Here is a 26,023-nt window from a genome sequence, read left to right as displayed (position 1 = left end):
GCAACACCTAGGACCTGATTTTTCAGCGTTCTTTGTGTTATGTGGAACTTTATATGTTCAAAGCACAGCTCCCTTTGTCTTCAGCCACAGCTGTTAGTTCTCTGCACTTGTACAAATCAGACCACAGTGTAGGAGTGCCAACCCTCCAGGATTGCCCGGGAGTCTCCAGGAATTAAACATTAATTTTTAATTAAAGATTATGTCATGTGATGAAACCTCCAGGAATGCATCCTACCAAAATTGGCAACCCTATACCAGGGCCTGAAGTCAGGCACCAAAAAAATGAGGAAGACTCAGTTAGGGAATGTCTATACTGCAATGTAAGCCTGGGGTTAGGGAGACTTGAGTCAGCTGGCCTGTATTAGGGAACACTGGGCCTGAGTGTTGTATTTAACCTTATGTTAAGACTTTTCTAACCTGTGCTGGAACACTGAAGTGCACCCTGAAGTGCACAGACCAAGCCAGAGAAACCATATACCAGGGTCCCCTCACCCTTGAAATATGGCTGCTCTAGGGGGAAACCACTGGAGGAAAACTTTACTGACTGCCCTGCACATTACCAGGAAGCAGCTTACTTTACAAAGTCTGGATTCATTCACTCCCCATTGCAAACCCAGGAGGCTTTCCAATAGTGTGCTTGCAGGTCAGTGATCAGAAGAAAATGGGTTAATGCTAATCTGAGTTGCTGCTGTTCACAAAGGGGGGTGTGTGGCTTCCATTTTGAATGGAATGGTGTCATAACCATAAGGGTAGCCTAAAATTACTTCTTACCTTTAAGGGGTTAAGAAGCTCAAATAACCTGGTTGGCACCTGACCAAAGGAACCAATGGGGACAAAAAATACTTTCAAATTTGGAGGTGGGGAGGGGGGAAGAGGCTTTGTTTTGGGTTCTTTGTTTCTGTGTTCATTCACTCTTGGGACTAAGAGGGACTGGACATCAATCCATGTCCTCCAGACCATTCTGAACCAGTCTCTCATATTACAGAAATTGTAAGTACAGCCAGGCAAGGCGTATTAGTTTATCTTTGTTTTCTCAACTTGTAAATTTTCCCTTTGCTGGAGGGAGGTTTATCCCTGTTTTGTTGTAACTTTGAAATTAAGGCTAGAGGGGGTTCCTCTGTGTTTTGTGCATCTTTTGTTACCCTGTAAAGTTATCTTCCAACCTGATTTTACAGAGAGGATTTTTACCTTTTCTTTTTTTTTTTTTAAATAAAATTCTTCTTTTAAGAACTGATTGATTTTTTTTCAGTGTCCAAAGACCCAAGGACTTGGGTCTGTGTTCACTTTGTAACCAATTGGTTAGGATATTATTCTCAAGCCTCCCCAGGAAAGGGGGTGTAAGGGCTTGGGGGGGGTATTTTGGGGGAATAGGCCTCCAAGTGGTCCTTTCCCTGGTTCTTTTTCTATATCACTTGGTGGTGGCAGCATACTGTTCAAGGACAAGGCGGAATTTGTGCCTTGGGAAAGTTTTTAACCTAAGCTGGTAAAAATAAGCTTACGGGGTCTTTCATGTGGGTCCCCACATCTGTACCTCAGAGTTTAGAGTGGGAAAGGAACCCTGACAAATGGATTGCAGGTTGTTGTAATGGAGAGGACAAAGGAAGCTGTCCCATTGAATTATGGGATACTTCTGTGACTTCTGGGACCTGACTCAAGTGGGACTGCGTCTTCACTGCAAAGCAATATGGCTCTAATCCTGGATCCTGACTTACTTGAGCTTGAGCTTGCAGGGTCCTGGCACCCTGGATTAGCCCAATTGCAATATTGCAAAAAAAAAAAGGAGGGGTTAGGCTTGAGCCCTGGATCAAGCATGAGCTTATGTTGCAGTATAGACATACTCTTGTGAAAAATTTGGTTTAAGTGAACTTGCCTAGCATCCCATAGGAGATTCTGTGGCAGAGGCATGGAGAGAATGTTGTTCTTCAATGCAGCATTCAACTGCCTTAACCATGCAACCATCCTTTATCTTCTGAAGTGCCTTGCCTCAAACACTACATATCTTCCAACTTCTGCAACAAATGAACCTCTTTTCTGCCCTGCCTCGTACATTGTTGAGGGCAGATGGGGAATGGTACAGTCACCAGCATGTTAAGCCTTTTAAACCCCTGGCATGCCCTGAACAGAGCCTCTACACCAGGAGGAGCCAAGAATGGATGACTAGAGGCAACTATGCCAACTTTATCTTGATAAGGGTTTCACTTGAGCCCCCAGATGGCTTTTTAAGACCACTTTATGTAAAAATAATAGGGAGAATGCGCCCAACATCTGAATCAGTGCATTTGATGTAGTTGTGTATCACCAGCCATGCCCTCAAAACACAACTCCCTGTGGTGACACAAATGTAATCAGCTACCGTACAGTTCAGCTGCATTTAGGCCCCAACTATATCCTGCCCCAGACTACAGTAGGATGGAGTTCCACTGTCCAGTGGAGTCTGTGAAATCAGAAGGAGTCAGGATTTACTTAGATTCTTCTTTATTTTTTATAAACAAAGCATGAATTTGACGGACTAGATAACCTATCAAACTGAATTCTTAAATTACTGTCTTAACTGAGAGAGATTAGTATGAATAGGAGCGGGTTTTGGAATACGATAGGTATTCTACCTTCAAGGCAAAAGAAAGTGTCAGCTAAAGAGGTAAAGAGTTATAATGAAAAACATAAGAAAATATCCCATACAAAGAACAATACTTTAGCGGTAAATATATAAATATATCCCAAAAGTAGTAAGACAGAAAGGGCTTTCTTTGTTTTCACTACTATGTTCTACATTAAGCACGACAGAGAAAATACTCCATAAATTCGCAAAAAGAAAAGGAGTACTTGTGGCACCTTAGAGACTAACAAATTTATTTGAGCATAAGCTTTCGTGAGCTACAGCTCACTTCATCGGATGCATCGGATGAAGTGAGCTGTAGCTCATGAAACCTTATGCCTAAATAAATTTGTTAGTCTTTAAGGTGCCACAAGTACTCCTTTTCTTTTTGCGAATACAGACTAACACGGCTGCTACTCTGAACTCTATAAATTGTAATTCTACTGGCTTCCTTTGGACACCACAACATAAAATTTTGCTTTGCTTCAATGTCATTTGCATTAAATTTTCATGAAGGTAATTCACTTCAAGTTGCATTCTGCTTTCTGGCAGTAGTTTTTCCTCCTCTTTTACAAACCTAACAAGTATTTGTTTACCAGTGTCATATTTTCTGAGCTGCTTCCAATATTAAACCTATAGAACTTTTTTTTGATTCAACCACAAGAGGATCTTCCTCGGAGTTTGACGCTCTGAATGTCCAAAGGTTATTAATTGTATTCTGACCAGAGTTTTAATGTAAGGCAGCTATAGGATTACCATGTGGAATTTCCCACACTTAAATTATGTTGAAATATCCAATTAGTGTACTGTAGTCAGGCATGAATTTCACTGTAGTTAAACATTTGCTGACAAGCTGGCCTTTCAGTTTAGCTTTGTGCATTGAACAAAGAAATTTGATCTTATTTGGTTTTCTTTGAGAGAATGCTTTCCCATTAGATCCACTCTCTCTCTGACTAGCATTTATGAACGAACAAGGAGAATCTTTTATGCCTTCTAATCTTATTGTGTTCAGATAACATACTTGAAAGTTTATTATCAGTATTGACCATTCAAAGCAAAAACTCCTGGAAAGATATGGTTCAAATATAATACATGCATATTTCTAAATGAAGGTTATACAGTGGTATTATGCTAAATTGGGTCTCAGGGGCATAATATTACAGCACATTCCCCTTCTTTTCTGGTCATACATTAGATATTTTAATATCTAATTATAAATATTTTATCATCTATACAATTTAAGTCTGAGTGTTTTCCTTAGCAAGCTTTGCCCTGTGAAATTAAAACAAAGCTTCAGCATGTCGTACTGGGTGTTTTTCCCTGGTAATATCCCTTTACCATGACTTTTTCTATGGTTGATCATCAGGGGAACAGAATGAACAGCTGTATTCTGGTTTTGAAGTTTAAAGCTACCAAATATTGATTAGGTGGCCAAGAACATTTCACAGTTGATATTTTATCTCTGTTATAACTCTGGAAGCAACTGTCTCAAACTCACTTTTACAGCAGAGAGTCTTACACTGTGGCTGGTATGTTTGTAGCTTTGTTAATTGCAGTGGTGTTTTTTTAAATTATTTATTAAAGATAGATTTTGGACTAGAATTCTTTAGTACAACAGCCTCTCATTGGAGATATCAGGGGATTGTGTGTCTGGGATGTGTGTGTCTGGTGGGGACCTGGGGAGGGGGAATGGGCCTAATGTAGGTAAGCAGTTCAATAAATTAAATCTCTTCTGCAGTCTACGGTTTGAAAACCAATCAAACAATAACTGCTTTTAGATCAAGTCAGTGCTCTAGCTGTTTAAGCTTTGCTCTTAATGAACATGGATATATTGTTGATTGATAACCATTTTCTGTCACTTCCTCTTTCGGTTATAAGACATGTATTGTCAAGTATTTTATCTTATTTTTATAATTATGTGAAGAATATCATTAGTTTTTGTGTGGATGTATTCAGATTGATTGTGTACAGCCAATTCAGATTTACATAGGTTAAAGGGCTTCATTAAGGGTCCTAAGGCTTACTAAATATAATCTAAAGCAAAGATATATTTATTAGGGCTGTCAAGTGATTAAAAAATTAATCACGATTAATCTCACTGTTAAACAATAATAGAATACCATTTATTTAAATATTTTTGGATGTTTTCTACATTTTCAAATATATTGATTTCGATTACAACACAGAATACAAAGTGTACTGTACTTACTTTATATTTATTTTTGATTACAAATATTTGCACTGTAAAAAACAAAAGAAATAGTATATTTCAATTCACCTAATACAAATACTGTAGTGCAATCTGTTTATCATGAAAGTTGAACTTACAAATATACAATTATATACAAAAAATAACTGCATTCAAAAATAAAACAATGTAAAACTTTAGAACCTACAAGTCCACTCAGTCCTACTTCAGCCAATCACTCAGACAAACAAGTTTGATTACATTTTCAGGAGATAATGCTGCCCAGGTCTTGTTTACAATGTCACCTGAAAGTGAGAACAAGTGTTCGCATGACATTGTTGTAGCTGGCATCACAAGATATTTACATATCAGATGTGCTAAAAATTCATATGTCCCTTTATGCTTCAACCACCATTCCAGAAGATATGCATCCATGCTGATGACGGGTTCTGCTCGATAACGATTCAAAGCAGAGCAGACTGACGCATGTTCATTCTCATCATCTGAGTCAGATGCCACCAGCAGAAGGTTGATTTTCTTTTTTTGGTGGTTCAGGTTCTGTAGTTTCCACATCAGAGTGTTGCTCCTTTAAGATATCTGAAAGCATTCTCCACACCTCGTCCCTCTCAGATTTTGGAAGGCACTTCAGATTCTTAAACCTTGGGTTGAGTGCTATATCTATCCTTAGAAATCTCACATTGGTACCTTCTTTGTGTTTTGTCAAATCTGCTGTGAAAGTGTTCTGAAAATGAACATTTGCTGGGTCATCATCTGAGACTGCTATAATGTGAAATATATGGCAGAATGTGGGTCAAAAGGAGAAGACGACATACAATTTCCCCCCAAGGAGTTCAGTCACAAATTTAATTAATGCATTATTTTTTTAACAAGCATCATCAGAATGGAAACATGTCCTCTGGAATGGTGGCCAAAGCATGAAGGGGCATATGCACATTTAGCATATCTGGCACATAAATACCATGCAATGCTGGCTGCAAAAGTGCAATGTGAATGTCTGTTCTCACTTTCAGGTGACATTGTAAATAAGAAGCACTCAGCAGTATCTCCTGTAAATGTAAACACACTTGTTTGTCTTAGCAATTGGCTGAACAAGAAGTAGGACTGAATGGACTTGTAGGCTCTAAAGTTTTGCATTGTTCTGTTTTTCAGTGCAGTTATGTAACAAAAAAAATCTATATTTGTAAGTTAGACTTTCACGATAAAGAGATTGCACTACAGTACTTGAATGAAGTGAATTGAAAAATACTATTTCTTTTATCATTTCTACAGTGCAAATATTTGTAATAAAAATAATAATATAAAGTGAGCACTGTATACTTTGTATTCTGTGTTATAATAGAAATCAATATATTTGAAAATGTAGAAAAACATCCAAAATATTTAATAAATTCCAATTGGTGTTCTATTGTTTAACAGTGTAATTAATCACAATTAATTTTTTTAACTGCAGTTAATTTTTTTGAGTTAATCATGTGAGTTAACTGCGATTAATCGACAGCCCTAGTATTTATTTGAAAGAAGGGAGCCTAACATCACAGACCTCATACTTTCTGTGACTATTTTGCATGAGATAATTTTGCTCCCTTTCCTTTTCCAGACATCTGGCAGGTTTTAAGAAAACTTCAGAAACATCATTTATCTTTCCTGTTGCCGTGACTTCTGAAGGAGATGGTGCAACACTTAGAATGTAATGAGGATATAACAATGAGTGAAAATATTGGATTAGATTTGACGTCTGGATTTCTGAATATAGTTACACATTTATGATCCAAAGTCCACTGAATTCAATGGAAGTAATTCCATTATCTTCAATTAGATTTGTATCAGGCCCATCATTAATCAGCCAAAAATGCAGAGCAATGGAGTTAAATTCTGATCCGACTTAACTCAGTGAAACCCTACTGAAGTCAATGAGAGCAGAATTTGGCTCATAATGATACTACTTCTCAGAAGCGGGCCCTTGTTTTTGGAAGTCACTCCCTTTGCTAGAAAACCTGTGCCCAAATGTGGCAACAAATTTGAGCATAGCATGATGTATTATTTATTTCAGCTTTTGGTTTATTGTGAGTGTTTATTTTTTTACCACAACTTAGTTGTCAACATATTTTGGGTGGCAACAGGGATCATTTTATTTAACACAACTCATTGTAAATTGCTTATACTTTTTTCTTTTAATACTAGCAAGAAAAGAAAATAATATGGTTTGAATGTTTAGGACCCAGTTGTATCCTCAGTTGCATGAATACAGCTCCTATTTATCTCAGGTAACTGAGGGCACAGTCTAGCACATGAAAATGGTTTCATACTTTTCACTATGAAGATATCGGTCTTTTATATTGGAGGAAATTGCCTTGGGTTTTACCTTATTGATTATGTTGGATGAATGTAAACAGCTGCAGCAGAAGCATCAAAGCTTATAGCACTGAACTGATTAGAACTGAAGACAATGCATTATTTGTGATATCTGTTGTCAATGATCCTCAAACTTTTTATTGTTATTTTATGGCTGGTTCAGTTGTGAGGGTCACGTCCTAGTCTCATTAGTTAGGGATGGCATCTTGGTCTGATAACTAATTCTCCTGCTTGTGAGCCCTTAGCATCTGAACACTTCTAATTTTGTGAACCATTGGTATAATATTAGCTGAACATGGAGCCCCATGAAGACTTATGTCTAATTGGAATCTTGATCCGTTCCAACCATAGGGCCTTAATCATGCTCAGGTATTCCCCTTCAGATATACACAATTTAATTTCTAACTCTTTTGAATACAAATTACTACAGAATAGATGGTAGAGTGTATGCAATTAAATATTAAATTACTATTTGTTTTCTAGTCTTTTAAAATTTAGACTGATAAGATAAAAAATTAGTTTGACAGAAGCAGACATAAAAGTCTAAATATTTTTCATTATTTGCCCCCCTCTAATTAGCTGTCCCATAAAATGTGAGATGTTCTAGCACTTTAGTAGGTAGAAAGGAATTGTGGATGGCCATAGAGGGACTGGATGGCAGATGCTTGTACTATAAACCTGTTTTTTGACAAAGTGCTCTCTGTTAATATAGTAAAATTGAAGAAATTTCTTGTATTGAGAAAAGCATCCCCTTCAAAGTGAAAAAGATCAAGTGAAAAAGTTAGTAGTTACCTAGTTGAGTTGGAAGATCATAGGCCATACCACAGACAGATCAGTGGTATCTGAAGCAACCTTAGGTTAGATATCCCAGGGTGGTAGTTACCTAAGTATATGAAATTACATCCAAGTGCTACAAAAAACCAGCCAATTGCTCCATTTAGCAAAGAGTTCAGGGCTATTTTTCTTGTAATCTCTAGGTTTGCGATGAATTGCAAGTCTCATTCTATTCCTGTTGAGGTGAAAGAGAGAGTTATGCACTGTAGTAGGAGTAGGATTGAGCTGTATGAGGGAAGTTAGGGGCAAAATGGCACACACTTGAAATTATGCCAGCTGAAAATCTATCCTTTCACAATGTCACTGATATTGCCTTAAAAACTGTTAGACAAGGAAGAAGTTCAGCATCCTCAGCCCCATATTTATTTATTTATTCATAAATAAAATGGAGTTCCTGACAAAGTGAAAACCTTTATGTCTGGTGTTTTGAAAGATGTGAACAAAGCTCTGAGCATAAAAAAAACATTTTAAGTGCACTGTAAAAGAGAACAGCAATGAGTCCTTATTTCTCACACAGACATAAGAGAGAGAATCCAGTGACTCCAACAAATTTAATCAGTAATCATTGCAAGTTTTTTAAATTTTAAATTGTTTAAAAAAAAACAAAAAACAAAAAAACCCTAGTGCTGACACTTTCCTGCTGACCAACAGTGATCTGGGATCACCTCAGTCAACTCCATTCCTGGAATCTCACAAGATCAGTTTACTTAAAAAATAATCCCCAACAGAAGTACCTACTTAAACACTCATTAATCTTCAAAGAATGGTCTCAGTTTGCCCAAGGAAAGTACTCCATGAACAATTAACATATAGTAACATGAATAGTTATTTAAGGGAGACTGCTTCTGGTATATCTTTGGCTGTTGTGGACTCTTCTAGAGATCACATCTCATTTCCTGCTTCTTTTCTCTCATTTGTCGAGTAGTGCAGTGATGTTCAGCATTATGGTACTGAAAAAGCTTGGTAAAGGAATTTCCCTTGTTTGGTTGGGAGTTTCCTACTTGGGTATGGATCACCTTGACCACCTCTGCTAGTCTGCAGTACATGGTTTGGCAGTTGCTGGTTATTTCTGAAATCATGGAGGAAAGCTATTAATTAATTGTTATAGCTGGTGTCTTTTTGTGGGTGATATTCTTCTAAACTTTCACCAGGATTCAAATGGGAACCAAACTAATTTAGTGTACAGACTGTGTGTAATCTTGAATTACATAGCCGTGGTAGATAGCATGCAGAATCCATTATTCTGTTTCAACATTGGTATATATGTATCGGATGGGATGTTTGTTGTATTATGTATTCTTGTAATATTTACACGAAAAAGAATTTAAACAAGGCAATTGTTAATATACTATAATTTATTTATTTATTTATTATTATTACAATTATGATAGTGCCCAGAGACTTCAATCAGGATCAGGACCCTATAGTGCCAGGCACCATTCAGTACAAACACATGAGAATACAAACTCTGTTTTGAAGAAATTACAATCTAAGTGCTCAGTCTAAGGGATGCCAAATATAAGGGAGGAGAAAGAAAATTCTAGTTTTATGGGGAACAATTTTCCAACTAACAATTTTGGTCAGTAGAAACGAATATGCTAAAAATTCAGACAATATATCCCACTATTTTCTTGCTTATACAGTATAGGTTATTCCATTGTATGGACTTCATTATAGTCGCTGTGCTGGAGACGTTTGTTTTCTGGGTTTAGTGTTTTGCAAGATAAAATATAGTACTGTTTTTTCAGGACAACAAATAATATTAGTTTCCCCAGCTGTGATGAAAGCAATGGCTCACAGGAAAAGATTCCATGCTTTTGAAAAAGAAGTGAAAGACAAACTGGGAAAATTCATTGTATTACAACCTTGCCATTGTCAAATGAACTGGAACAGTGTAACATGCTTGTTATATGATATGGACTGACTACCTGACGTTCTCTGGAGTAAAAAAGTCTGTTAAAGAAAATAAGAGTTCTCCTTCCTTTTAGAGACCCTTTAGGCTCTAATATAGGAAGGCTGGGACTAGCAATCAGAGAATAAATCATAGTGGGGAATGTATTTGATATAGCCTCTTTTTTGGTTATGAAGTGTCCATGGAGAGTTGAGGTGTATCTTGATTTGATTTGTAATTTGAAATTTGCAGAATAATTTCAGCAAATAATATTTTATTGTCAATATTTCATAATAATTGATTGAGAGATCTCCAAAGTCAAGTGGTGCTTCTAGTTTTTACCAGGTATATAGTTCATAGGATATCTTTGTTTTCTGAGGGGATATTCATTAAGTTTTAGAATATTTTTTGGGTAAAAATATTCATGTTTATGAGGTCAAAATTCACTTTACTTATAGTTGTTCTTTCAGTGTATATTCTTTCCAGCTAACTGGTTTTCTAGGACATTCATAAAAACAAAACAAATAAACAAAAAAACGAGCACAACAAAACTGAACTCAGTTTTTTCATTAGAGAAAATATTTGCATAAAACCCCGAAACAAAACAAAACACATTTTGAGATATTTGCCCAGCTCTAACTGGGAACCTGGAGAAAGAAATACTTTTGAAATGCTCAGCTTTTGTAATGTTGAGATCACTCTTATTATTTGTTAAGCTTCAAATTGAAATTGTGGGTATGAAACTGATTATATGTAATGCTTTGATCCCTCTTATTGTTTACAGGTCCGCTTGGCTGGACGTTTTTTTCTTGCTGTGTTTAATAAGCAAGGGATAATCTTCTGTAGTTAGGGATACTATTTCTTTATTCCCCATTTTGGTGAGACCTTTATTTTGAGAACTTTATGACGCTGTCCCTGCTTTAGACAAAGTACTGTGTAATTTAATATAATCGTACTTTTTGGCGAGAGTGAAACCGAGGGTGGTTTTTGATTAATGTGTACACTGAGTGAACATTCTTGATTAAGAAGATGAAAACGTTGGTGCTAAAAGTTAAAATATATAATCATCTAACAGATGGCCAAATTTTGGTCTAGAGGTTGAAATAAAGGTAGAGGTTGTTTTTCTTAATAATAGAATTCTGTATAAAACCTAAGTTGCTGCTGAGATATTGCTGACATTATGGTAGATGTAGCTCCCAATTTAAGAAAACTTCCTGTTAAAAACACAAAGGGCCTGTTTCTCCTCTCACTTATTTGGTGTAAACCAGGAGTAATTCCAGTGGTGCCGATACAGTAACAAGGGATTAAAACCAGTGTAAGCAAGAGGAGAACGAAGTCTAAATATTTTTGTAACACCAGCTATTAGCTATCATGTCCTTTGGTTTTACCAAGCCCGCAGTTTCCCTCAACAGCTCATCTGTAGTGCTTTTTGGTGGTGGATATTTCAAATTTTTCATTGTCTGTGAACTGCTGTCCAAGGGCACCCTCAAAAGTTTTACACATGGTGTGCACAATTGAATCACTCTCACTTAAACTTAGAATATGAAGGAGGAGGGGCTGCTGGGTCAAATTTCACTAAGGGGTTGCTGGGCCAAACCTGAGTGGCGCTGTGAGCCCCCCATGCCAAATCACATTGCCACTCGGCTTGGGGCCCTGGGAAACAGAAAGCCTGAGGCAAACTGCCCCTTTGGCTTCCCTGGGCAGCCCTGCTGCCACACTGGTGCCTCTGCCTATCGTATGCACTGTATATAATGTGTGTATGGTGGCATGTGCCACTGCTTTTATCCAGGGAAATACCTACTCTTTTCTCAGCCTAAGATCAGAAGCAAGTTTCGCTTTTGGAGGAGCCTGTGAATAACTGCTCCAGAAAAAAATGTCTGAAGCCCACTTCACATTGCGTTTTACAATTCAACCTATCTCTTTAAAATAAGCATGGCTTTTCTAGGCCAATGAGATCACCGTGTCCCACCTTTCTGTAGGAGGGGAGCTGCAGCAATCAGGGCAACCAGATGAGCTGGCAGGGTCCAATGGTAGCTTGAAATCTGCTCAAGGGGAAAAGATTGGGGACACAATGATATCTTTGGCTGCTGCCCCCTAACCAGATCATATGGGACCAATCAAGAAGATTGATTGGCTTTCTCTCTGGTCACTATGGTAGCCATAAGAGTGGGCCCAGGGTAGGAATCTTGTATCTTTCCTCTGCTCTTTGAAGTTTTCCATCCTTTCATTCAAGGCAAGCTGTGGTGTGGTAGGGTCTGTTTGGATTATTTGTTACGGGAGAATGATGGCGTGGTTTGCATAGCTGAGAGAAGTATATGTTTGTGGATTGTATGATATTCAGTTTGTTTTGTTGTTCTTAATGCTGTATATTTGCATTGCTTTGCTATGAGTTTTCAACTGGACCTTTTGTTTTTGTTGCTTTTGTTGTCGTTTAGGATAGGATGGTTTAGTCCTTGCAAGGGAGTCCAGTAAAGGATAGCATAGTCCAATTAGCATAAGAGAATGGGTAAACGTTCTTCTAAGCCTGGTGTGTTTGGAGAGACATGGGAATCATCCTTCTTGAGGATTTCCACAGAACCTGAGTATTCAGGGATGATGAAGGCTCAGATGGATGCAGAAATTAAGAATCCTGGTGCTTGATACAAGAACAGGGAGGGCTACCTACACATTGGTTTATGTAAGTAGTTGAACCTGCTCTTGTGCTTGGATATGGTGCGCCAGGATGAGACCAAGGGACACATGTTTATAGGAAGGGAAAAATGAGTCAGGACTGGTCTTGTTTTAACAAAGAGTTAATTTGCAAGGAAAATTCTGCTCAGGTAACAGTTGTGCTTGTTTGGCTGCAACTTTAAAAGTACCAATCTAGCCAACTTCCTGAAGGAATTTTGTATGGATATTTCACCTATTGTGTTAATCGCAATGGAATATTTTATTAGTAAATTTTCAGAAATAGAAAATTATAAAATAAAAGATTAATTGAAATAAACATCCTTTAAATTAATATTCTGGAGACCAGGCATGGACTGGCTCTAATCTTAAATTACATAGTGGAGTCCAAATTACCTAAAATCTCATATAGTAGAAAATCCCTTGTCCCACAGACAGAGCTCAGTGGCTCTCCCTCAAATTCTCTTTTTATCAGATCATTGTCTGATGGCATGTTTCAGCTAGTGTCTGTGTATAATCACAGAGCCTTCTTTTTCTCATAGAACTTTTAGCCTTTGGAAGTTGAACTGTTAAGAGCTTTCATTAGCATAAAGAGATTGTCATTTTCTAACCCAGAGTAGGGCTGGCCAGAAAACAAGAATTCCATTTCATGAAAAATGTTGAGATTTCAGAATTAGTTTTTGCTCCACATTGGAGTGGGGAAAAAAAAGTTTCAAAAATTTTCACCAAAAAAACGGAGTGCCCCAATGGCCAGGCTATAAAGTTAGACTCCCTCTGGCCTAATGAATATTTAAATATTTATACAGTGGACCAGTGCCAGCAGGAGAGATTGAGAGAGAGACTGATTCTATAGCTTTGTGGTAGGGTACTCACTCTGAACTGGATGAAGCAAGGACCTGAATCTAGGTTTCCCATACCAAGGGTGAGTGCCTGGACAACTGGATATTCTGGGGTGAGGGTTTTCTCTCTCAAATCAACATTTTCTTTTGAAAAACATTTCACTGCAAAATTTCCAACCAGCTGTAGTCCAGACCCACAAGATTATTTTCTTTATGAGCAGTCTGCTCATTAAAACACAGTACTTTATGGATCCTAGTTTTGGCTAAGTGTTCTTCTTTTCTCTAACAAGTAGAAATATCAATCAGCATTGTCATTAAGTTCCCATATTCAAATAATCTTTTTCATGTATGTATGTATGAAGAAGCTTCCAAAGGATGTTGTGGAACCCCCATCATTGGAGGTTTTTAAGAACAGATTGAACAGAGACCTGTCAGGGATGATTTAGGTTTACTTGGTCTGCCTCAGCTGAGGGGACTGGACTTGATGACTGTTCAAGGTCCCTTTCCAGTCCTACATTTTTATGATTCACCATCCACGGAAGAGCTTTTTTTAATCTTCTCTTCATGTTTTTCAGACTTAATTTTCAATCAAACGTACTTACTCTGCATAGAAGATCTGTGATGTGAGCCTTTGTGAACATGTACATTGGATAGTCCCTTCCAGCTCAGTTCACCAGATGAAATAGAAACACTGATTCTCACCTCCCCCACACCAAAAGTACAAGTTGTTTAGGACCAGGTTTTCAAAGATATTTAGGTGCCCAATATGCAGATAGCAGGCACTTTTGAAAATCCCATCTTGTAGGCACCTAATTACCTTTGAAAATCTGGCCCTTATTTATTCAATGTGGTACAAAGTAGAAATTATTTAGATAAAGTAGTCCAGACTTAAAGTGGCTAAACTGTAGCAGCTTTGGAAAGAATAAAAACACGTGTCACTCTCAGCTGGTTTGGAAAGAGAAGATTCTAACGTATGATGAATGTACTGAGAGTATTGCTGGAATTGAGCCCAGAGACAGCTTTGCAACATGGACAGGTTATATAAGGCCATAAAAAGCTTTGTTGCAACTTCAGGAAATGGCCTTTAATTATGCCTACAATGTTATTAGCTTCTGTGCAGTTATCTATGTTAGAGCTTATACTGAGTGCTGCAAAATAGAAACTTTTGTTGTAGAATGATTCACTCCATTGTTTTTTCTGACTTAGGACCCAGTTCTTGGATATGCTGGGTGCTATGTACTGCAGCTTATATGTACTGCAGCTTCTCTTGTAGAAGGGGTTGATAACTCCACTATCTGAATTCCTTGTGGACCTGTTATGTGGCCTGACACATAAGCTGTCCTTTTTTCTTCCTAGCATTCCCATAAGTGCTTATGGAACCTACCGTAGGAGAATATGAACCTTTGTCCCATTCTAGTGGCCTGTTCACGTACAAAGTTATTGGGTCTGAAATAGCTTTCAGTGAGGGGGCTTAAGCAGGAAAGGCTGATGCTTTTAGCACAAGATGTCTCAAGTTCAATCTTTGCTCTAGGCCCAAATAGGGTCAGTTACACTTACAAAGGGAAGGGGTTTCAGAGTGGTGGCCAAGTGAGTCTGTATCAGCAAAAACAATGCAGAATCCTTGTGGCACCTTAGAGACTAATAAATTTATTTGGGCATAAGCTTTTGTGGGCTAGAACCCACTTCATCAGATGCATGGAGTGGAAAATACAGGAGCAGGTATAAATACATGAAAGGATGGGAGTTGCCTTACCAAGTGTGAGGTGAGTCTAATGAGACAATTCACTTAACAGCAAGATACCAAGAGAGGAAAAATAACTTTTGAAGTGGTAATGAGAGTGGCCCATTTAAGACAGTTGACAAGAAGGTGTGAGTGACAGTAGGGGTAAAATTAGTACTGAGGAAATTAGGTTTAGGTTTTGTAATGACCCAACCACTACCAGCCTTTATTCAGGCCTAATCTGATGGTGTCCAGTTTGCAAATTAATTCCAGTTCTTCAGTTTCACATTGGTGTCTGTTTTTGAATTTTTTTTGTTGAAGAATTGCCACTTTTAGGTCTGTTATTGAATGACCAGAGAGAAAAGGAAGGGGAACTGCTTGCATACAGAAAATATATGCAAGAAGAGGCTTGTAAGACTTTCCCCCCTATTTCGTACGCATTCTTGTGCAGCACAAGGCAGGATTTTTGTCCTGAATCTGTAGTATACATTGTGCTAAAATAGTGTCTTAGTTCTCAGGCTTTCCTTTTGTGTGTGTTTTTGTTAGACTGGACTGAATGACTCTGTTTCTTATCCTCACTGTATAACTGAAGGCTGTGTGGGTGTTATAAATAATAATCATACTAAGAAATGCTGCTTGATAAGTGTGTTGATTATTAGTAATTAAGTGTATGATTGTAATGAAGAAGCAGTATGGGATTTGGTTGGCTTAATTCTTTATTATGTAATTATTATTTGAAATTTCAATAAAATGTTATTATTAAAGCTATTAATATATACTTATAAAAATCTGATGGATATTTGTTTTGTACTGTATGTCAGTAGGCTGAGAAACAATGCAGCAATGCTGATTACCTGATTTATCATTAAAGATGACTTGTGGAGTTAATTTTAGGGCTATGAAACAACAGATTAACAAAACAACTCAATTGTTTTAACTGTTAATTATGTATTTCATTATGATAAAAGGGCCTCCACTAAGAGCGTAATGATTCAGCTCTGGCATTTTACCTGGAAGACTCTAATGTACTGAATGATCAAGTAATTTTAGTCCTTTATAGAAGAGTAACTAATTCCTCAGCATTAAGATGTACACAGCTGGCTTTTTCAACAGCCGTTTCAGATGTAGTTTCCTTTGTGAAGGAAGAGATGACCTTCTAAAGCTAGGGCATTAATTGCATTGAAGTTAAAGGAACTGAGTCAGTTTTCACCAGCAAAGAATTTGATCCATAATTGCCACATTTTTTATTCATGGATTATTATGAAAATAAATAAATGTACATTTGTGTATGCACACTTATAACAGTACCTGTTATAACATTGTCATAAAATAAAACAAAACTTCCAGTTGCATTGTGTTTTGTAAGCACAAATCCAGCCATGTCTTTTGTCACCATAGGGTGCTTCTTCATAGCAGAACTGAAGTGGTTCTACAATGCAAAGGGTGGATGCTGGAAGTGGAGCTGGATGCAAGCCACATACCATATCTAGGAGGCATATAATGTCCAATGGGGTTGCCTAGATCGGATGCTACTATTCCAGTCCCCATCTAAACTCAGAGAGGTCTAACTGTCCTTATCTCCTCACCCTCCGCTCCCCAATCCATATGGAGCTCCGCTCACTGTAGGAGAAACACTACTCCAAGAAGATATGGTATCATACTATGTCATTTCCCCAGAGCTGAGTGCTGTGTAGATACTACTCGGTGATCACTGTCGCGAATGCTGGCATTTTTTAATGCATGACAGGAGAATACCAGTGAGTTTCAAAGCTCCAGAAAGATGATGAGTGAAAACAATTTAAGAAATTGAGAACTCCTCCTCAGGCTCCCCTCATACAGTGGGGAGAGTGGTTTACTACAACTCTTTTGGGGCATAGCATGCTTCCCCTTATGTATCCTGTGATCTTTACTTTGTGTGCAGGAAAGAATGGAACCTTGACTCTGTCCATTCCCCTCTCTAGCCACTTGTATGTGATAGTAAGTCTCTGCTATCCACCCCTGCCCATTATCTAGGCAAGTGCTGTGCAAGGTGGGGTGGTGAGGGAACTTTACTTTTCTTTATTCCCCTATATGGCTATATAGGACCAAGGTACAATGAAGCCCTACACTTTAGTTTCAGCCTAGTGTCCATTTAATTTTTTTCAGGATTGTGCCTTTATATATGCATTACAATTAGGGGAAAGGTGTCAGCAGTCATTAGGTCTTTGTGATCTTTGAGATCCTGAAAGTAGGGTGGAGCAAAGCATAAAATAATTAGGACTTTGCCTCAGTATTCTTCACTTGTATATTTTAAACTGTTATATTTAGTTTAGTGTTGCTCTTTGACAAGAGGCTTCATGAGCCCGCTGATCCGCATATTCCACATCTCTCTCCCTTTTATTTCTTCTGCACAGCAGCAAAACCTGCATTGTGTAAGCATGTACAGTACCCTACTTATGTATAAATAAAGCAGTTTCAACTTTTAAGCCCTTTGTCTGCCTGTGCAGCGCATTAATCACTTTAAAAATGTTTCAAATTCTAATTTGCCTTCATAGTCCAGAAAAAAATACTCACAATTAATTTTACCTGTGAGGTTTATCTCATTTTAACTGATAGGACCTCACCCTTTGATGGCCTGTTAACAGTTCTTTAAATGGATAGTCTTCCAATTTCTAATGTACAGGCAATTTTACATGAGTTAAAGTTAAGTTCAAAGAAAAGGAGGACTTGTGGCACCTTAGAGACTAACCAATTTATTTGAGCATAAGCTTTTGTGAGCTACAGCTCACTTCATCGGAAGCTTATGCTCAAATAAATTGGTTAATCTCTAAGGTGCCACAAGTCCTCCTTTTCTTTTTGCAAATACGAACTAACATGGCTGCTACTCTGAAACCAGTTAAGTTCAAGATGCTTAATCAATTGATTTCTCTCAACATCTTTTTCTAACTGAAGTAGCATTTACCTGGGGAAAAAACACAAGTGTTATTGCGACACGTTCACACTGCTATGGCTAAAGGTTTTACAAATATTATTGTAGCAGCATGTTCACACTGCTGTAGTTAAAAGTTGTCCTAGCATCCATTTTTAAAGGGTTTCTAACTTAGCTGTAAAAATCGCTCCAGGCTAATATTTGTTGTACACAATTAAAATTATGTATAGTTTACATATTTAAAGGGAGAGGGAAACCCAAGGAGTTTTGCTTTTTTGGTGGTTTTTTTTGCCTTTATATAAGTAAAAAACCAGTAATTTAAAAAAGTGTGGACAAATATAATACTTAATGGTTTGATTATGGCATTCTGAACAAACCCATGTGTACGTCACTTTGAAAAAATCAGCACATGTAGTAAGTGGTGTATGTCATGTCTACACTGCCCAGCGGTTTGGATTAAGAGGGAACAAATAGTGTGCACCAAAGTGCTGCACTGTAATTCCCCTGTATGGATGCTGCAGGTGTGGGCTAACAGGTCCCGAGATCACACTAATGTCCTCAAAGAAGACTACATCCAGAATGTAAAGAAGAGATTAAAACGAATACTGAAATAGTGAGTGGTAAAGAGAGAAAAGTCAGTCCAGAAGAATGGGTGAACCCTAGAGGAAGATAGGCATGCACAAATAGGGGAAAGATACAAAGAACTGTAACCACCAGAAAGTAAATGAAAGCAAGAAACAAAATAAAGGCTAGAAAATATTTTGATTTTTTAACTCTCTCTCTAGAAAGAGTTACATCTACAACAGTTTTTTATGCTATGTTAACAGTGTTTGAATTCCTCCAGAATTAACCAATACCCATTTTTAGTTGGATCAGAGTCTTGGAAAAAATAATCAGGAGCTCTTGAGTTTCTCTCATACCAAAATCCTACTAGACAGAGTTAGATTTCTATGCAGTGCTGGCTATTTAACTGTGCTGTGAGAAAACAGGCAGGTGTTTTGAAAAATGTGCAAGAGTCCCTTTCAGAATTCATGGACTGCTAGCATATTCTGCAAAATGGTCCCCTGTTGCTATTTCTTTTTCATGGCTGTTACAGCACCTATTGCTGGGGCCTATAAGCAATTATATACCTTCTCCCTCTGCTATAATCTAAAACAGAATTAGAGGATTTAGATCAATCTCTTAAAGCTGAGTCAGAAATATATGTTGGATCAGCATCTGGCACTGGCAAGAGTCAGCAGCCAAAGATGCTTTCACCCAGTATCAGTAGGCATTCCAGCTCAGAAGTCCCAAAGCAAAAAGAAAGAAGCATTTTTAGGAAAAATTCAGACATACCTACTTAAAAATGGTTTATTAGTTTAATATTGTAAAGCCAAAGACATACTGATGCCTAAATTAAACTGTTGATTGTATTGTTTTTAAATTTTGCGTAATCTACTCCCAAGAGTGGAGTCAAGAAGATGCCAACAACATGACATACTACAGCATATAGATATCTTCATTGTATTTACTGACTTGTATAGAAAAAAAATCTAATATTTAAAGATTTTTTTCTTGAAAAGTCACATGATAAAAACACCTCACCTGTGTTACTGATAACACTGCAGATTATTAAAACTGAAATAAATGTAACTAGTTTTGCTTTTCATTATTAACCTATTTACTGTATTATGCTTCATTCAGATTGGACAGTGAAACGTGACTGGTTCATTCCACTTTCTTTATAGTTAACTTCAGATTCTGATGTATCTTTATCAATTATTATTTATTTGTGTTATGGTAGCACTTACTGGCCAGGACCTCATTCTGCTAGGTAACAAAGAAACTGTCTTTGTCCCACAGATTTTACAGTCTAAGGGTATGTCTACACCTTGCGCTGGGGGTGTGATTCACAGCTCAAGGAGACATGTTCATACTAGCTGTGATCAAGTTAGTGAGGTAAAAATTGAGTGTAGCCATGACTGAATGAGTGGCGAGAAGCTAGCCGCCCCAAGTATGTATCTAGCATGTCTCCTTGATCTGCAAATCATGCCCCCGGCTCCAGTTGGAGACATACCTTAAGTAGCATAATGTTGATACATTTTGTGGTTTCAACACTATTAGGGAATAATTTAATTAAAATATTTTGTTTTCAATTAACTTTTTTAAAATTAGACAAATATGCTATTTTATCTCCATGTGAGGGTCTTTCCTTCATAACCTAAATTTTGTGTGTAATCAATGTGACATTGTCCACACGTGCTCAGGTATAATAGTGATAGGTGCAGTATAAATATATAGCTACAATATAATTCAAATGCTGTTGCTCTTGGCTAAGGAAGGTGACCACCTATCGTCACACTATCTATTTTTCAGTTTACCTTAAAAAAAAACTTGATCCTGATCCTGGAAACCTTTATGCATGTCAGTAATTTTGGGCCCACCTCAATAGTGAGTAATTCCAGTGGATACATTTATTCATGTCAAATGTTTAAGGGTTAGTAGGATGGGGCCTAAACCGTGTGGAATAGTGTGATTTGCTCTTAAGGAGTATCTATTATGTGTCCTTTGTTTTATTATACAATAATTATTTACTGTATTACAATTATATTATAAATAACGCATTTGTTATTGGGGAAAAGGTACTGTTTGCAGAGGGCATCTAGCTTTAAATTGTCAATAGGTTGTATGTATTAAATGGCAAAAACATTAACCTCTGATTAGTAATATTTCAGGCTGATATTCACACAAAGTGATACAATCATTCATTCCTTTGCATCCAAATCCCAGTGGAAGCTTTGAGGGCACAAGGAATGCAGGACAGAGCAGAGGATCAAATTAAAATGCACAGAAGACACAAAATATTGCATTCCAATTCTTGCATAGAAAGTGAATGGAAGCAAAGTTTCCATTTGGCATTTGGTTTGATCCTTGTTCCTTGACCACTTTAGGAGGCCTTGTATCCAGGCTGTTAAGCAATATGATTAAAAAGCTTCAGTGACACATTAACAAAAGTTGATTTTTCTGTATGAAGAATGAAGATTTTATTACATGAAAAAACAGATAAGGAAGAATGGTATCATTATTTCTGTATAGCAAAGTCATTCTTGAATCTAGGACACTGAAAAAATATGTTTAGGGTGATTCATACTAATAAGCTTTTTATTTAAAAAGAGAAGATCTTTTAAAATCTGCATTATGCTCTGTGTATTGACTTTCCAGTGGAGACCTCGCTTCAGCAACATAGACATCCTGCTGTGGCTAGAACAGTAGCTTCATAAAACAGGGTGGTGGTAAGGTTGAACCAGGGAGAAAGCTTGAAAAGTTATGATATTTGCTACAAGAAATTAGGGCCTTTTAAAATGTTCGTAATCTTTATTATCTCACTAGTTGGGCTGTGTTTTTTTAAGCTGCTGTGATACAGAGAGATATAGTGAATACTTCAGCCCACATTGTGCCATGTTTGGGTTTGAATCTGTTTATTCACTGGGACCAATTACCTTTTTAGATAGTGTTATATATTCCCACTACCTAAAATGTTCCTTTGAAGTTTTAAAAAAATAATTAAGTTTTCTATCACACTGACAACAAGTCCTTACCTGATAAAAATCTGAACATTACTGAAAAGAGTTCATTCTACAAGGAAAGGTTGATACGTGTCCCTGGATACCACAGATGGTTTTATGAGAACAAATTGTGCCATTTGTCTTAACTCAAATAATTAGAAGACCGGGTCACTAGGTCTGCCTGTTGTGTGGTATATTTGTGTCTACAGCAAACTGCAGTGTAACAAGAAATGAGCTTTAGAAATTATCTTTATCCCACAAATAAAGTTAGTGCATCCAGATTTGGAAAATGACAGCAGTAATATTCCCTTAGTAAAGCTGGAGCTTAGCCCTGTTATACTTATTAAAAAGCCTATTCATACAAATTAAATCCATTCCATATCCTGGCCTCTGATGACAGCTCCATTTTTTTTTCTTGTCTGGTTTGAATTACCTCAAGTCTGTACCCAGAAAGAATTTATCCCTTTCAAGAGACTTCTCCAAGCCTATAATAAATTCACATGGGTCGTCCCATCAATGTAGTGAATTTGCATTATTATTTCATTATGAGAAGGAAAGAAAGAGGATTAGATCTCTTGCAGCATTGGCACGGCCTAATTCAGCCCGAACACATGATTAAAGCTGGCATTTATGACCATAACTGTCAAAGAAAACTAATTGTAAACTGAGAACTGTGGATAATTATGGCCTTTGCTATTAAACCATTTCTCTCCTATTTATCACAGAACCAACTACAGACAATACTACTGTTTGCGTTTAGTTCTCTGATTACTTGGAGCCTATTTATGCAAGTGAAAATTGATCTAGATTCTCAAATTGATGGTTCTGCGTAAACTTAGTTTCAATCATGGTTTAGGGGCTATGAAAAAAGGTGACATTTACACCACAGTATCCATGACATTGCACGTTGTATTGTTTCACTCACAAGTTCCTTCCCTTTTTAGCAGCTGTCTGGTTAATTTGTTTCACATGGATGCGACTGGATAAGTAAGTTACTTGAACTATCCTCTCACAGGATATATTTTCTTCCTACAGTCTTCTCTTATTATTATTCACTCACTGCTTGCATAGCTTTGTATCTCCCAGGGTCATATGCACCATAGTATTACAACCCCTTTATGTGTTCCTAGAGAAAAGAGACCCTGTAGGACTTCGGCGTAGAAATCATTTTAATAGCATTTTTTGAAGCAGATGTTTTTCTATATCTTTTATCGGAGGTTAATTGGAAGAATAGATATTTGGGGTTTTCTAACTGTCTGCTTGTGTTCACATTGTATCTTGTGGTTCCTTTTCTACTTTTTGTAGTAGGTAGAAATGGACTGCAAGTATGATTGATTAGGAACATAGAATGGAAGAAACTGTGGAAATTGCAAATAGCGCAAGATGTGGTGTTTCTAATGTAAAAACCTTGAGCTTTCCTAGAGGAGCTTGCATATTTGGGACAGTGTATATTGAAAAACACGTAAAGATGATGATTGTAGCAATAGGGCTTGGTAGCATTACTAGTCTGAGACACTTGACAGAAGGAGAGACAATTAGAGTGATGACCTTGCCAAGAAGAGAAAGGTCAGCAGCCCACAGTGTAGCAGATGGGAGTAGAGTTACATTGCACAGGGAAATTGTTAAACAAGTTCTCACTCTGCAGAACTCTAAGCATAATAAAGCTACGGACAGTAGAGAAGGGTAAAACTGCAGCATGAAAACACTGTGTTATTAGGAGAGAGGGAGATCTGAAGAAGAAAAGGCAAATGGCAGTGACAGTGATGAAGAAAATATGTAGTGTCATATTTCTCCATACAGAGAAACACCATATATTTTCCGATAGAATGACTCTTTTTATATACATAAAGACTACAATAAAACCAAGTAAGAACAAAAGCAAATATGCCATGAGAGTGCAAAATGGTGCTTCCCCTGTAATTGTAGATGCTGAAAATAATATAAAATAGCTGTCAGGTTCTGCAGCAGGGAGACTGAAACTAAAGTTTCAGCAACAGATGAAAGTTATATCCACCACTCTTAGAAATATGAACACTGTTCCTCAGTAAGGAACTGTCCCCAAAAGGTTCTGTGATTTAACTTGGATAAGAAGCTCAGATTTTTGTTTAAAGCTTATCCAAAGTTCTGTGATCTGGATATCAGGTTGGAAGTTTCAGGCAGATTTTCTTGCATGATTTCCAGTATTTCATGGTTTTGCAAGTCAGGAGTAATGTCTCACCAGGTTTTGTCATGCGGACATGGTAACATGGTATTTCTGTGTGCTGACCAGATCAGGTACATAGACAAAATTAAAAACAAAGGGCCTGATCGTGGAGCGATGCCTCTTTACACCAGCTGAGGATCTGGCCCCAAATTTGTCACATATAAAAGGTTGAATTTAAGCTTTGAGCTCATTTTTATTTTATCCAAACTAATTTGTCCTTTCCCTGTTTATATTCATAGGACCTGATCTTTATGTGGGCCACAACATGTTCTCAGCATTTAATTGCAGGCATAATTAATTTAGCCCATAAAGCCTGTAATCTATTGTGTTTGCTTGACATTACCTATTTCTTGTGAACTGATGTATAGTATTCCTAATTAATTGTGCTGGCAACTGCACCTATTTAGATGCCAAACTGCTTACTTCACCCTCAGCTCAGGTAGTTAGGTATTTAAATGGGTACAGTTACAGGCATAGTTAATTGCACGCACAATTTAACACAGACACTAAGTTGCACCCATTATATTAGAAGATGACTTTGATGAAAAAGATTGAAGTAGAAGTCTTAAATCCTAAAATCCCCTCCCTGTTTGAGACAAAACTTCTATTGAAGTCAAGCAAGGGTTTCAGTACTGGACCCTAGAAGTCTGAGGGATTATGAATTATGCTAAAAGCACCTGAAGGGGCTACGTTCAGAGTTTTCTTAAATGCTAGAGTAAATTACATGTTGATATGAATGACTAATGTTTGTGGTAAAGTGGGAGTTGTGAAAACGAAAGGCAACCAATAAGAAGACGTATGCTAAAGTAGGGGTTGATTTTCTATTATTCTATCTAGGTCAGGTGTATCATTCATTCTGTGTACAGGGCTAATTTCCATGTTTAATTATGGACTAATTCCATGTCTGGGTATACAGTTAGGACTGCAGGCCAAGATTTTCAAAAGTGAAAATGGCTCAATTTCTTGGTACCCAAGATATATTCACAGCTTTCTGAAAATCAGGCCCCTTAAAGGTATCTCAAGCTGGGTGCCCAAAAACAGAGGCATAGAAAATCACTGATCACTTTTAGAAATCTTGGCCAGCTAGTCCTCTCGTTCTACAGCAGAACTCCTACTCCTGTTAATGGGAGGTTTGTACAAAGAGAAAGGGTAGAATATAGCCTTTATATACAGTAGAATCTCAGAGTTACAAACACCTTGGGCATGGAGGTTGTTTGTAACTCTGAAACGTTCATAACTCTGAACAAAATGTTATGGTTGTTCTTTCAAAAGTTTACAACTGAACATTCACTTAATAGAGCTTTGAAATTTTGCTATGCAGAATAAAAAAAATACTGCTTTTAATCATCTTAATTGAAACAAGCACAGAAACAGTTTTCTTACCTTGTCAATTTTTTTTAAACTTTCCCTTTGTTTTTTAGTAGTTTACATTTAACACAGTATTGTACTGTGTTTTCTTTTTTTGTCTCTGCTGTTGCCTGGTTGCCTACTTCCGATTGCAAATGAGGCATGTGGTTGACTTGTCAGTTCATAACTCTGGTGTTTGTAACTCTGAGGTTCTACTGTAATAACTTATCATTACTCATTATTTGTTCATCACCTTGCTGTTGCCTTGGCATCACTCAGTGGGAAAATATGCTTCCCTTTAAGTGCATCATTATTTCTGTCCTTACATTTCTTTTCCTTTCTCAATGGCTCCTGCTCTTCCTTCTGCATTTCTTTCCCTGCAGTAATTCCCAATTCCACCCTCACCCATGTGTATTGCTCCCACCCCTTTCCAAAACTCCATTCAATAAAATGATTGGCAGTGGAATAGTAAATTCCAACATTTAAAGTTAACATTTAGCATTAACATTCCCATGAGATTAACTTGGAGGTGGGAGGGGGGGAAATCACACATCTCAGAGTCATTGATTCAAGCTATCTGCAGACTTCAGAAGACAACACGGCATCTGCTTAAGCTTTGTTCATATTTCCAATTTTATCTACATAGCCATGACAGCTAGAAACAAACTTTTTTTTAAAAAAAAGGAGAGTTATGTTCTGTAGAATCTGCGTATGCCATATGGGCCACTTAAATAAAGTCAGGTTTCAGAGTAACAGCCGTGTTAGTCTGTATTCGCAAAAAGAAAAGGAGTACTTGTGGCACTTTAGAGACTAACCAATTTATTTGAGCATAAGCTTTCGTGAGCTACAGCTCACTTCATCCGATGCATCCGATGAAGTGAGCTGTAGCTCACAAAAGCTTATGCTCAAATA

Source organism: Lepidochelys kempii, chromosome 5 (assembly GCF_965140265.1).
Source record: "Lepidochelys kempii isolate rLepKem1 chromosome 5, rLepKem1.hap2, whole genome shotgun sequence".
NCBI lineage: Eukaryota > Metazoa > Chordata > Testudines > Cheloniidae > Lepidochelys > Lepidochelys kempii.
The sequence above is the reverse complement of the archived record's forward strand: the minus strand, read 5'-3'. Positions refer to the sequence as shown.